Here is a 13,042-nt window from a genome sequence, read left to right as displayed (position 1 = left end):
CTCTTAGAACCCCTGTTGCTGTTTAGTTGTTTCCGTCCTGACTCTTTGTGACCTTATTTAGGCTTTTCTTGGCAAGGATACTGAAATGGTTTGCTATTTTCTTCTCCAACTCATTTTGCCAGTGAGGACCTGAGGCAAACAGGGCTTGCCCAAGTTCCCACAGCTGGTGAGTGTCTGAGGCCAGATATGAAGTTAGGAAGATGAGATCTTGATTCCAAGCCTTGTGTTCTATCTGCTTCCCCACCTAACTGCTTTCAAGCCCTATGTCAAAGGGCTACCTCCCAATCCTGGAGGCAGAGGTAGAGTGGTTAGAGTGTTAGGCCTGGCATCAGGAAGGCCTAAGTTCAAATGCAGCCAAAGACTCCTACTAGCTTCAAGATCTTGAGCAAGTGACTTAATCGCTGTCTGCCTCGGTTTCCCCAGATGTAAAATGGGGATAAAAACAACACCTTCCTCCCAGGCTTGTTGTGAGACTCAAATGAGGTGATATTTGTAAAAACTCTTAGCACAATGCCTGGCACATAGTAGGCATTTAGTAAATGCTTATTCTCTTTCTCTGATAACCCTTAATCATTTTCTATTATTTTTGTGTATACACCCACACATAAAATAAATGTGCAGAAGCAGCATGAGAGAATGGGAAGAGTCAGAGAACCCAGGTTTGAATCCCAGTTCTACGTCTTGTGACCTTAGAGACAGATATGTACTATTCCCCAATTGATGGGCATTCCCTCCCTCAATTTCTAATTCTTTGGTACCATAGAAAGAGCCACTATCAATATTTTTGCCCCTATGGCTCATTTTCCTCTTTCTTTGGTTTCTTTGGGGTGTAGACCTCATAGCTGCTTGGGCATAGTTCCAAATTGGCAGCACTTATTTTTAACCTGAAATGATGGTTAGTTTGGACTTTAGCAGACCAGGAAGGGGTGTGAGCACTTTCTAGTGACAGGAAATAGACTGGACGGAGGCATGGAGTTGTAAAAACACAGAAACATTGGGCGTGTTCATAGACACAGAGTCGTCCAGTTTGGCTGGAGCTTAGCCTTCGATGGAGGGAACAACATGAGGTTAATCAGGAAAGCACGCTAGTACCAAATTCCAGAAAATCTTGAATGCCAGTCAGGAACGTTTGAACTTTACTTTGCTGTTGTGGTTGAGTCATTTTTCAGCTTTGTCCAGCCCTTCATGACCCCATTCGGGGTTTTCTTGGCAAAGATTCTGGCGTGGTTTGCCATTTCCTTCTCCAATTCATTTTACAGATGAGGAAACTGAGGCAAGACAGGTTAAGTGACTTGCCCTATGTAACACAGCTAGTGTCTGAGGCCAGATTTGAACTCGGGAAGATGAGTGTTCCTGACTCCAGGCCTGGCACTCTATCCACTGCACCACCTAGGATGAGTTTCTGATTCCAGGCCCCGCACTCTATGTACTGTGTCACATAGCTGCCCTTTACAAACTGAGCTTTACTAGGAAAGCAATTATTTCTTTTTTTAAACAAGTATTTAGCATTTTATTTTTCCCAGTTATATGTAAAAATAATTTTTAACATTGGTTTTTAAAACTTTGAGTTCCAAATTCTCTCCCTTCCTCCCTCCCTACCTCTCTCATTGAGAAGGCAAGCAATTTGATATAGGTTATACATGTGTAGTCATTCAAAACATATCCGTAATAGTCATGTTGTGAAAGGAAACATAGGTCAAGAAAAAAAAAGCAAGTAGAAAAAAGTATTCTTCAATCTGTATTTTTCATCATTAAGTCCTTCAGAGTTGTCTTGATCATTGTATTGCTGAGAATAGCTGTTATTCACAGCTGATCATCCCACAATATTGCTGTTACTTTGTACACAGTACATTTCACTTTGCATCAGCTCACATAAGCCTTTCTAGGTTTTTCTGAGAGCATCCTGCTTGTCATTTCTTATAGTACAGCAGTATTCCATCACAATCACATAGCACAATTTGTTCAGCCATTCACCAATTGATGGGCATCCTCACAATTTCCAATTCTTTGCCACTAGAAAAGAGCTGCTATAAATATTTCTGTATGTATAGGTCCTTTTTCTTTTTGTTTTTTATCTCTTTTTGGATATAGATCTAGTATTGGCACTGTATGCATGGTTTTATATCCCTTTGGGCATAGTCCCAAATTGCTCTAAAGAAGAGTTAAATCAGTTCACAACTCCACCAACAATGCATTAACGTCTCATTTTTCCCACATCCCTTCCAACATTTGTCACTCTCCTTTTCTGTCCTATTAGCCAACATAATAGGTATAAGGTAATATCTCAGAATTGTTTCAATTTGCATTCCTACAATCAATAGCAGTTTAGGGCTCCTTCCCATATAGCTGTAGGTAGTTTTGATTATTTCATCTGAAAACTGTTCATATCTCTTGATCATTTATCAATTGGGGAATGACTTCTATTTTTATAAATTTGACTCAGTTCTCCATATATTTGAGAAATGAGGCCTTTATCGGAGAAACTTGCTTCAAATTTTTTTTTCACAATTATGATTGCTGAATACATTTCCCTCCATCCTATTCCCCACATTTATTCTATTCTCTCTCTCCTTTCACCCTATCCCTCCTTAAAAGTGTTAGCAATTATTTTTTTAAGTTTGCAGCAGCAAAAAACAAGTTGAGAGAAAAGGGAATTGAGTAACAAAACAGAAAGATTCATCTTCATTAGCCTAAAATTTAAGGTTCAACCCCTCTCCCCATCCCATGACAAATCCACAGTATCATCTCATTTTTACTATGGAGACTGATCTCAGCTCATGGAGCTCATCAGCTGTCCCATAACCCAATCTCCCTGGGGTTCTTCTAATCCTCTGCAGCACCAGAGAGAGCCAAGATAAAATTATTTTCCAAGCAATGAGTAATGAGAAATTCTAAGTCCTGGAGTTACAAGCTCAAGTCTTGCCACCAGCCAAGAGCCATGGATGAGAGCCCCTGGAGTTGGGCCAGAAGTTTGAGCCCCAACCAGGCAGCAAGTCTTTGAAAAAAAAAATCTGTGTCCAGGAAAAAGGAGAAGGAACAAAACCAGCACAGCTAACTCCAGTCTCCTTCTCCCCCTCTGGGTTTAACCTAAGCCTTATTCAGCTTAGCCACAGGGACCAGAAGTAGGACCAGTGGGTGGAAGTTACAGGAAGACAAATTTCAACTCTCTCAAAGGATGTTCCGGCAATTCAGGCTGTTCAAAAATGGAACAGGTTGTCTTTTGATGTAGTGAGCCTCCCATCAGTGACAGTATTTAAATGGAGGCTGAATAACTATCTGTCAAGGATGCTATAGCAAACGTGCTTGCTCTGGGTGGGAGCCTGGATTTAGGATCTATAAATAAGGTACCTTCTAACTCTAGGTTTTTCTTTCAGAATTAGGGCCTTCAGTAGTGGCAGGCAACAGACTGACACCTGGGCCAATAAGGCCCTTCCTTATGAAATGAGAGCGTTTGGGCTGTTTCAGAGTACTGCAGCCAAGGAAACATTAGACAGTGTGTGAGTGTTTGTATGTAAGTTAAGAAAGGGCTGCTGTGTAGAGAAGGATGGCAGAAACTGCAGGTGCTTGCATTGATGAGGGCCCATCAGCATCAAATATTTAATATTTTTATACCATATTTAAATATTTTAAAGAATTCATGGTTTGCAAAGCACTACGCTATTCAATCAGTAAACATTTATTCTTAGGTAGGTCTACAAAAGAAATGTAAGACAGATTTTTCACCTTCATTCAAGAATACAATTTAGTAGGAAATGCAGAATTTGAACACATTATCAGCCAATGACTTTAAAAATATAAGGGAATAATAATAGTGTGCACTTACATGCTTTTTTTTTTGTTAAACAGTTTTCCAAGGACTTTCCTCACAGCTATCCCATGAGGTAGGTAGTGCAAGTATCATTGTCCTCATTTTACAGATTAGAAAATTGAGCATGCAAATAGTAAAATGTCTTACCAAGGATCACAAAGATCGTGTTAGATGCAAGACTTAAAACTAGGTGATTTATGACGTCAGGTCCAGTTTCCTCTGGTGCACCATATTGCCTCTTTTTAAGTTAATCGGGTTGCATTGGAACATTTCTGGTGAAGGTAGGCATGCACAGTTGGGCTACTCACAAAGGGACACTTGTGTCCCTGTCTGTTGCTAAAGGGAATGCTCAACCAGAGGCTCCCATTGGTCCTTTTGTCCCTGCAACGGATAGGGGGGCTTTGCCAAAGGAAATTGGCGACTAAGCCAGGAAAAGCCACTCACTCTGGAATTCAATAGGAGTGAGGAAAAATAGTTCATCAGTAATTTATTAAGCACTATTATTTATTTAAGCATTATTTGTTAAGCACTATTATGTTCCAGGTACTGCACCTGGGGTACCGATAGGTACATAAAGGTATACTGTACCAAAGGTTGGAGATATGAAGAAATGCAAAAGACCTGCCTTCAAGGAGCTCCCAATCTTATAAGGGAGAACACATGCAAACAACTATGTATAAATAAGCAATAGACTGGATAAATAGGAAATAATCAACAGATGGCTTCCACTATCTTTAGAAGTAGCCTCTTTGGGGGCAGCTAGGTGGCACGATAGATAGAGCTCTAGCCTTGGAGTCAGGAGGACCTGAATTCAAATCTGGCCTCAGACACTTGACACTTACTAGCTGTGTGACCCTGGGCTAGTCACTTAATCCCAGTTGCCTCACAGAAAGAAAGAAAGAAAGAAAGAAAGAAAGAAAGAAAGAAAGAAAGAAAGAAAGAAAGAAAGAAAGAAAGAAAGAAAGAAAGAAAGAAAGAAAGAAAGAAAGAAAGAAAGAAAGAAAGAAAGAAAGAAAGAAAGAAAGAAAGAAAGAAAGAAAGAAAGAAAGAAGTAGCCTCTTTGTTAGGACATAGCCAATGATAGCTCCAAGGGGAGGGAAGTAGTTTCTCACCCCTCCCCAGCAATAGTTATGGAAGCTACATCCATTGGGCATTGAGCATATGTATTTTTTTAATAGACCTTAGATTGGCTTTTACATCTCTAGCTGCCTATTTTGCCTTGTGTTTCTTTCCTTGATCATAAATGACCAAAAAGTGATCCTGAGAGGTGGATATTTCTAGACTTGGTGATGACTTCAAAAATTCTGAGAGCTCAGGAGATCCAGGGTGATGATTGGTGGTGAGAGGTACTTCCTGCAACTGTGCCCTTTCTTTGATGAGGGAATGACCATCAGTGGTCATCCTGGAACTTGGAAGCCCAAGCTATTGACCTAACTGACCAATATATCTAGACCTCGAGTTATTACTTAAACAGTGCAGACAGAACAGAAGTGAAATATGTTCAACAGTCTCATAAGTTTCCTGAGAGTTTTTCTTATTTCCCAGCAGAGACCATAATAGAGGTGATGGATTATAATTTTAAGTATATGCTAATGCACACTTAAGAGGTTTTTGTGTTTTAAGTATTTCTTTTGTGGGGTGATAATAAATAGCTCTCCAGATATCTAGTATGTATACTGAGTAATTTTTCTAGAAGGGACTCTGGCAATCTGTCTTAGGGGAGGCCCTACACATGAACTGACCAAAGCTATATTTAAGAGATTTTCCTTGTTTTTCTACACTGGATGGGGACATATTGAGGCTGAAAGAGTGAGGATACCTTCTCTTTGGGTTCCACCAAGATTGAACATGGTAGAGTAAATCCAGTGCAGTAGCCTTTTTGTGGGAGGGGGACACCCTGTGGGGTGTCAAGTAATAAAAGAAATTGTAAAAGCCCACTGCCCAATTATATATATAGTGTAAACTGAATTTATAAGTGTTGAGAAAACATAGAGCATGTGACTGTGAGAAAATCAGCACATAGGCTTGTTTAAAAATTATACCACCATTTTGTTTTGTTCCAAAGGGTTATAATATTTATAGCAAAACAAAAACCCTTAAAAATAACACCTCTAGGGCAGCTAAGTGGCTCAGTGGATAGAGCACTGGCCCTAGAGTCAGGAGGACCTGAGTTCAAATCCAACCTCAGACATATAACACACTAGCTGTGTGACTCTAGGCAAATCACTTAATCCCAATTGCCTCACTAATAATAATAATAATAATAATAATAATAATAATAATAATAATAATAATAATAATACCTCTCTGGCATATAGGGTTTTGTAGTTTATAAAGTGCCTGAGAGACATTGTTAGGGAACTCCCTTGAGAGTCAGGAAAACTTGGGTTCAAGTCCTGCTTGTGACACATTTTGCGGGTCTGACTCTGCACAAATCTCTTAAACTCTCAACTCTTCAAGATTATGAGTTCCAGGGAATTTGCTTTGATAGAGGGCTCTTCTTTGCCCAGGAAAATTCCCTAGAAAAATGAAATCACAGGTGTGCTTTTTTTTTTTAAAGCAGCCTTATATATATAAAATTTCATTGCATTCTTACTATATTCCTATGAGATTTAGTTATGAATTATTCAACAAACACTTTCATGTGACTATTGTGTGCAGAAAATAGTGGTGTCTATATTACTTAGTATAGACAAGACAGAGCTTATATTCTAATAGGGGGACGTGACACATATATATGATGTCTTTCCAGTAGGTCTCTTAGATCTGTCTGTTCTCGACACTCAGATCAAAATTCAGGCTTATGGAACTTCTCTCTGATAACATCGGTATGGTTTATGTTTGTCCCCACATCTGCATTTGGCTCATTTCCAGCTCAGATCTAGGTTTCTTCAGTTCCCTTGCAAATACCCAGGCTAAGAAGGCATGGTATGAGAAACAAACTCTTACAGAGAAAAAAAAAAGTAGGGGCAGCAAGGTGGTGCAGTAGATAGAACTCCAGCCTTAGAGTCAGGAGGACCTGAGTTCAAATACAGCCTTAGACACTTGAAATTTACTAGCTGTGTGACCCTGGGCAAGTCACTTAACGCCATTGCCTCACTGGAAAAAAAAAGCGATACAGAAAGGACTCATATCTAGGCCCACATACAATCAGGAAAATTTTACTTCCTTCTTTTGTGCTCTCTCCACCCACAAATTCTATCCCAGACTTAACTGGCCATCTAGGCTTATAGTAGTGCCCTGAGTGTGGCTTTGCTGCAAGGGCAAAGATCTCAGGGCTGCTAGGGAGTCAAGCAATCTAAAGCAAGATGCATGTTCCCAACATGGTGCAATGGGAAGAATATTGGATTTGGAGCAGGAGGACCTAGGTTTGAATCCCAGCTCTTTTAATTAATTTGTGTGTTATGTTGGACATGTTATATAACCTCTTGGGCCTCAGTTTCTTTATCTGTAAAGTAATAGGATTGGACTTGATGAATTTTAAGGTCCCTTTCAATTGTGATCCCAGGAACCTATACAGTTGATCCAGACTTGTAGCACCAGCCAGGATCTGAAAGCCAACCAAAGAGGGAAAGAATTCAGAATCATCAGAGTCAGCCCCCACCTACCCTCTTTCCCAGTGCATATAGATGTTATGGCTCAGAGTGAGCGTAAATAGAAATTGTTTCTGTTTTTGGCCAAAAGTCTTGAGGGTCTTCCCCTCCCAGATTAATTTTTTTTTTTTGGCTAGGTAAAAGAGGCCATTTTTTGCCTCATTTCTTACCTGCCTAAATCACTGAATGGGTGTTGCCTCACGCAGACTGAGACCTGGGGAAGACCTTAGCTTAAAAAAACCAAGATCTCATCTAGGGCCATCTCCAGTCGTCCTGATCTGTATCTTGCCACTTGACCCAGATGTCTCAGGAGGAGGGAGTGAGGCTGGTAACTTTGCACAGCCCTCACTTAAATCCAATTCACTTGCCTGTCATGGCATTTACCTTCATGATGTCATGGTCGTCTTGGAGAAAGAAGAACAAACAACAACAATATATTACAGTCTATTAAGAGTGCAATAGTGTTATGTCTAAAAAAAAGTATACACCTTAATTTAAAAAATACATTATTGCTAAAAAAAAATGCCAACTATCATCTGAATATTCATGGAGTCGTAATCTTTTCGTTAGTAGAGGGTCTTGCCTCGATATTGATGGCCCCTACTGATCATCGTGGTGATTGCTGAAGGTTGGGGTGGCTGTAGCAATTTCTTAAAATAAGACAACAATGAAGTTTGCTACATCTATTGACTCTTCTTTTCACTTGAACATTTGGAGGCCATTATAGGGTTATTAATTGGCCTATTTCAATATTGTTGTGTCTCATGGAATAAGGCCCAAGGAGAGGGAGAGGAAGAGAGATAGGGAAGTGCTAGTCAGTGGAGCAGTCAGAACACATACAGCATTTATCAATTAGGCTTATATAGGTGCTGTTTGTGATGCCTCAAAACAATTACAGTAGTAACATAAAAGATCACCGATTATGGATCACCGTAACAAATATAATAATAATGAAAAAGTTTGAACAAGAATTACCAAAATGTGACACAGACAAGCACACACTTTTGGAAAAATGACACCAATATTCTTGCTCAATGCAGGATTGTCACAAACTTCAATCTTTAAAAAAAAAAGATATTTTCAAAGCTCAATAAAGTGAAGTGCAATGAAATGAGGTATGCCTGTACTAGGAAACCAATCTTAGTCAGGCACAGCCCACTATATTAGAGTCAGGAGAAATTTCAGCCAACCAATCAATCAATAAGACAAGATTGATTAAGCACGTGCTCTGTGCTAGGTACTATGCACAGTACCTAGGGACAGAGAAAGGTAAAAGACAGTCTCTGCTCTCAAAGAGCTCACAATCTAACAGGAGAGACGATGTAGAAATTAAGTATAAACAAACAAGCTATATACAGGAAAAAATGGAGATAATTAACAGAGAGAAAACACTAGAATCAAGGGAGATTGGGAAAAGCTTCCTGAAGAAGCTAGATTTGAAGGAAGCCAGGGAAGCCAAGAGGTGGAGATAAGGAGGGAAAGAGTTTCATGTATTTCATGTATATTTCATATATGCATATCTCATGTGCAGCCAATAAAACTGTTCAGAGTTGTGTTGCAAGACACAATCTGACCAGGATTTCAAAGACAGTGATGGGCATGTATCATTTAAAAGCAAGAGATAGTGTTTATTAGATGGTGGATTTCCATGACCTAGACGGAAAGGGCCAAAGAGGGCATCTGTTTCAACCCTTTCATTTTACAGATAATGAAACAGGCTAACAGAGGCTAAGTGACTTGTCTAATATCACACAGATAATAAAGGATAGAGGCAGAATTTGAACCAGATTCTTTGACTGCAGAGTCAGTACTTCCACTGTACCTGTGTGGATATGAAAACCTCATATCAGGGTCATAGAATCTTAACAGTGAAAATACTTTAGAGATGATCTCGTCCAGTTCCCTCACTTTGCAGATGAGGAAGCTGGAGTCCAGAGAACACAGCCCAAGTAGCAGCCAGAACTAGAACTTGGGGCTCTAGGCTCCCAGCCCAATGTTAAAGACAGCTAGATGGCACAGTGCATAGAACACTGGGCTTGGAATCATGGAGATCTGAGTTCAAATCCAGCCTCAGCCATTTACTAACTGTATAACCCTGGACAAGTCACTTAAGCACTGTCTGCCTCAGTTTTCTCAACTATAAAATAGGGCTGATAACAGCACCTACCTTTGCAGGGTTGTTGTGAGGACCAAACAAGATAGTAGCTGTAAAGTACTTAGCACAGTGCCTGGCACAAAGTAGGCTCTTAATAAATGCTTGTTCCATGCCTCTAGTCCTTGTTTCCATCACATAATGCTGCATCTATAGCAAGCGAGTTTCACGTTAAGGGCTGCAATCAGTGGAGACAGGGCTATGGACTCCAAAGTAAGATGCATCCCAGGATCTAGGTCAAGAAATGTCAGAAGCAAAGGTCTGGAGGCAGACAGTATATCCTGGAGAGCAAAAGGAAATATTCCTTGAATCCAGCAAACTTAGCCAGCTACAGTGTAAGGATAATCCATTAAAAATCCAACCCCAAGACTTTAAGGGATGTTGCTGGGGAGATTAAAGTACTTCCTTTCATGTTTTCGACCTAAAATATAATCAGTGTAAAATTAGTTTGAAAAAGAGAGCCAACAGGTTCCAATGGATAGAGAGGTAGCCTTAGAGTCAGAAATACCTGGGTTCAACTCCCACCCCTCATGCCTACCATCTAAGTGACCCGAGATAAGTGGCTTAGCCTCTCAGTTCCCCAGGCAGTTCTTATAGCCTTATAGGCTATGAATTATAAAATAACTGCCAACCTGAATTAGGAGGGGAAGCTAGGTGGAGTGGTAGTTAGAGTGTCAAACCTGGAGTCTTCCTTATCTTTCTGACTTCAAATCTAGTCTCACACACCTATCAGCTGTGTGATCCTGGGCAAGTCACTTAACCCTGTTTGCCTCAGTTTCCTCATCTGTAAAATGAGCTGGAGAAGGAAATGGCAAACCACTCCAGTATCTCTGCCAAGAAAACCCCAAATGGGGTCACTATGAGTCAAACATGACTAAAAATTTACTGAACAACAACAAATCTGAAGTGGTAGAGATAAATTCTTCACATCGACAAATAACAGGTTCAGACCAAAAAAAAAAAAACAAACCAGCCTAGAAAACTGAAGATAGTTTATGAAAAGATGTGAACTAAATTGATTTCAATAAGTGCTTAGTAGGCACCCACTATATACCCAGCATTGTAGGTTATAGAAGAACTTTATTAGGTAGAAAAGACATACAAACAATCAATAAACATTTATTAAGTACCTTCTATGTGTCAGGCATTGTACTAAGCTGGGGATATAAACATTACAGATATAACCAGATCAGATAATATAAGAGTAAGAGCAGAATAAATGATTCCAATGACAAATGCTTTCAGAGTTCAAAAATGGGAGAAATAAGGAAATTAGAGAATTTTAAAATTTTAATTCAATAAACACCTATTAAGGGCCTATTGTATGTTAAGCACTGGTCTGGGACAGAGGTTATAGTCTGGGAGGGTAAAACACAGACAATTATAACATTATGTAATAAGTACATGTTCAGTTATTTCCAACTCTTTGTGACCCTATTTGACGTTTTCTGGGCAGGGATACTAGAATGGTTTATCATTTCCTTCTCCAGCTCATTTTACAGATGAAGAAATTAAGGCAAACAGGGTTAAGTGACTTGCCCAGGACCACACAGCTGGTAAGTATCTGAGGCTGAATTTGAACTCAGGAAGATAAGTCTTCCTGACTCCAGGCCCAGCACTCTATCCATTGTACCACTAGTTGACCCTACATAGAGAGGTAAGAAAAAAATGCTATGAGGACCAAAAGGGGAAGGTTGTCACCCATAGGAAAAGCTTCCCAAGAGAGGTAGGAATTGAACTGAGTGTAAAAGCTATGGAGGGATGGAGAGGAGAGAAAAGAGAATATTTGGTAGAAAAAAAGAATAACATGAGCAAAGTTTGGAATAAGATGATGTATGCTGGGTAAATGAGGAGCTGGCTTCAGTAAGGCAAATGGATTGTACAAGAAGCTAGTAAGAAACAAAGTTAGACAGGTAAGACATAGCCCCGTTGAATTCCAGAAACATGAATTTGCATATATTTTGTAAGCAATAGCGGACTATTGAAAAATTTTGAGAAGGGGAGGGACCTGATGGAAATAGATCAAAAGAAAGATGCAGGTTAAATCAAAGGAGAAGTAGACTTTTGGAACATCCTGAATAATATTGCTCATTCTTTCCATTTTGCGTGTTCTATATAGAACCATACAAAAAACAATTCCTTACCAAAAAGATTCTGCCTAAAATATCCACAGTACATTTCGAAACACATCTGTTATGTAGACAATATCCAAAACCTGATGAATATTGCATTCTGTATTCCACTGTGAAGGAAATAGTACTGCAGTTGTAGTGTCAGTGTATATCTGTTCTCATGACTAAAGCAATTTCTACAAAGCACAGATTGATACATGAAGGGAACAATAAATAGCCAAGTGCAAGATGACATTTTCTTGAGGCTTATTGGACTAACATAAAAGAGGGTTAAGACTGTGGCAGCTGTGACTATATCACAGCTTCCTTCTTTGGGTATAACACTGACATTTAAGAGTATAATTGAAATAATTGACTTTTCTTTACCAAATTTCCATAGTTTAAAAAAGTTTGGAACAAAATCCACTTACTCTTGGCTTAAAGAAATTATAATTTTTTTTACATCTTATTCTATGGAGAAATGTCTTGAAAAAGGTCACTAAGTTCCATATTTCTAAACTCCAGGCCCAAAATACCCATTTCAAAGATGATTTCTAGTAACCCTAAAGCACTCAGTCTTTATGTTTTCTATAGATTGACAGATTTGATGGGTACAAATTTAGCATTCTTTGGTACTTCAATGAACTTGGGATCTCATCCATGAGAGTCCACTTCCTATGGTGGCTATAATATAGTCACATTTTCTCATCCTGCTCAATTGCTATCCATCCTCTCTTCCTAAGTCTTCAACAAACTGTCCACCCAACATTCTGGGGGCCTAACTCTAGAATTCTTGACATGTTATGGATACCAACATTGCATATGGAGTATGAGTCATTTCTTACTCTTGCAACATGAACAGCTCACCTCTTTTTTCTAGCTTGTATCTCACTATCTCCTACATGTCACTTTGATGTAATTCTTCCTTGGCAGTACATTACAGTCTCTTCACATCTACCAAGGGCATCTCTGTTGCCCTTTGGGTGACACAAAACCTTAATTTTTCAGAGACTGCTGTATTCCATGACTTGTAGCCATTTAGCATCACTGGAAGAATATTGATGTAAGAAAGATGAGTTTGTTTTGAGGAGAAGCTTGGGGCCATTTAAAGCATACTGGGGAATTTCCTAAAAGCAATCCAGTTTGTTTTCCTCCTCCCAATTCTGGGCCCAGTTCATTGTCCATGTGAAGTATCTGCCCAAGATACATGTATTGATGGACCAGCTCTGTTCATTGTTTAGCCAACTAAATATCTATTTTGAACAATACACATTCTTTAGCCATTTTGTTTTTGCTATGTAGATAGTTTAACAATTTCTTAAGTTTTTGTGGATCTCACTTAGGGCTCTCTACAACGTTCTGGCTTTATAGCTTGGCT

The sequence above is a fragment of the Phascolarctos cinereus genome, unplaced genomic scaffold (genome assembly GCF_003287225.1).
Source record: "Phascolarctos cinereus isolate Bilbo 61053 unplaced genomic scaffold, phaCin_HiC Scaffold_726;HRSCAF=1367, whole genome shotgun sequence".
NCBI classification, from domain to species: Eukaryota; Metazoa; Chordata; class Mammalia; order Diprotodontia; family Phascolarctidae; genus Phascolarctos; species Phascolarctos cinereus.
Note: the sequence above shows the minus strand (reverse complement) of the source record.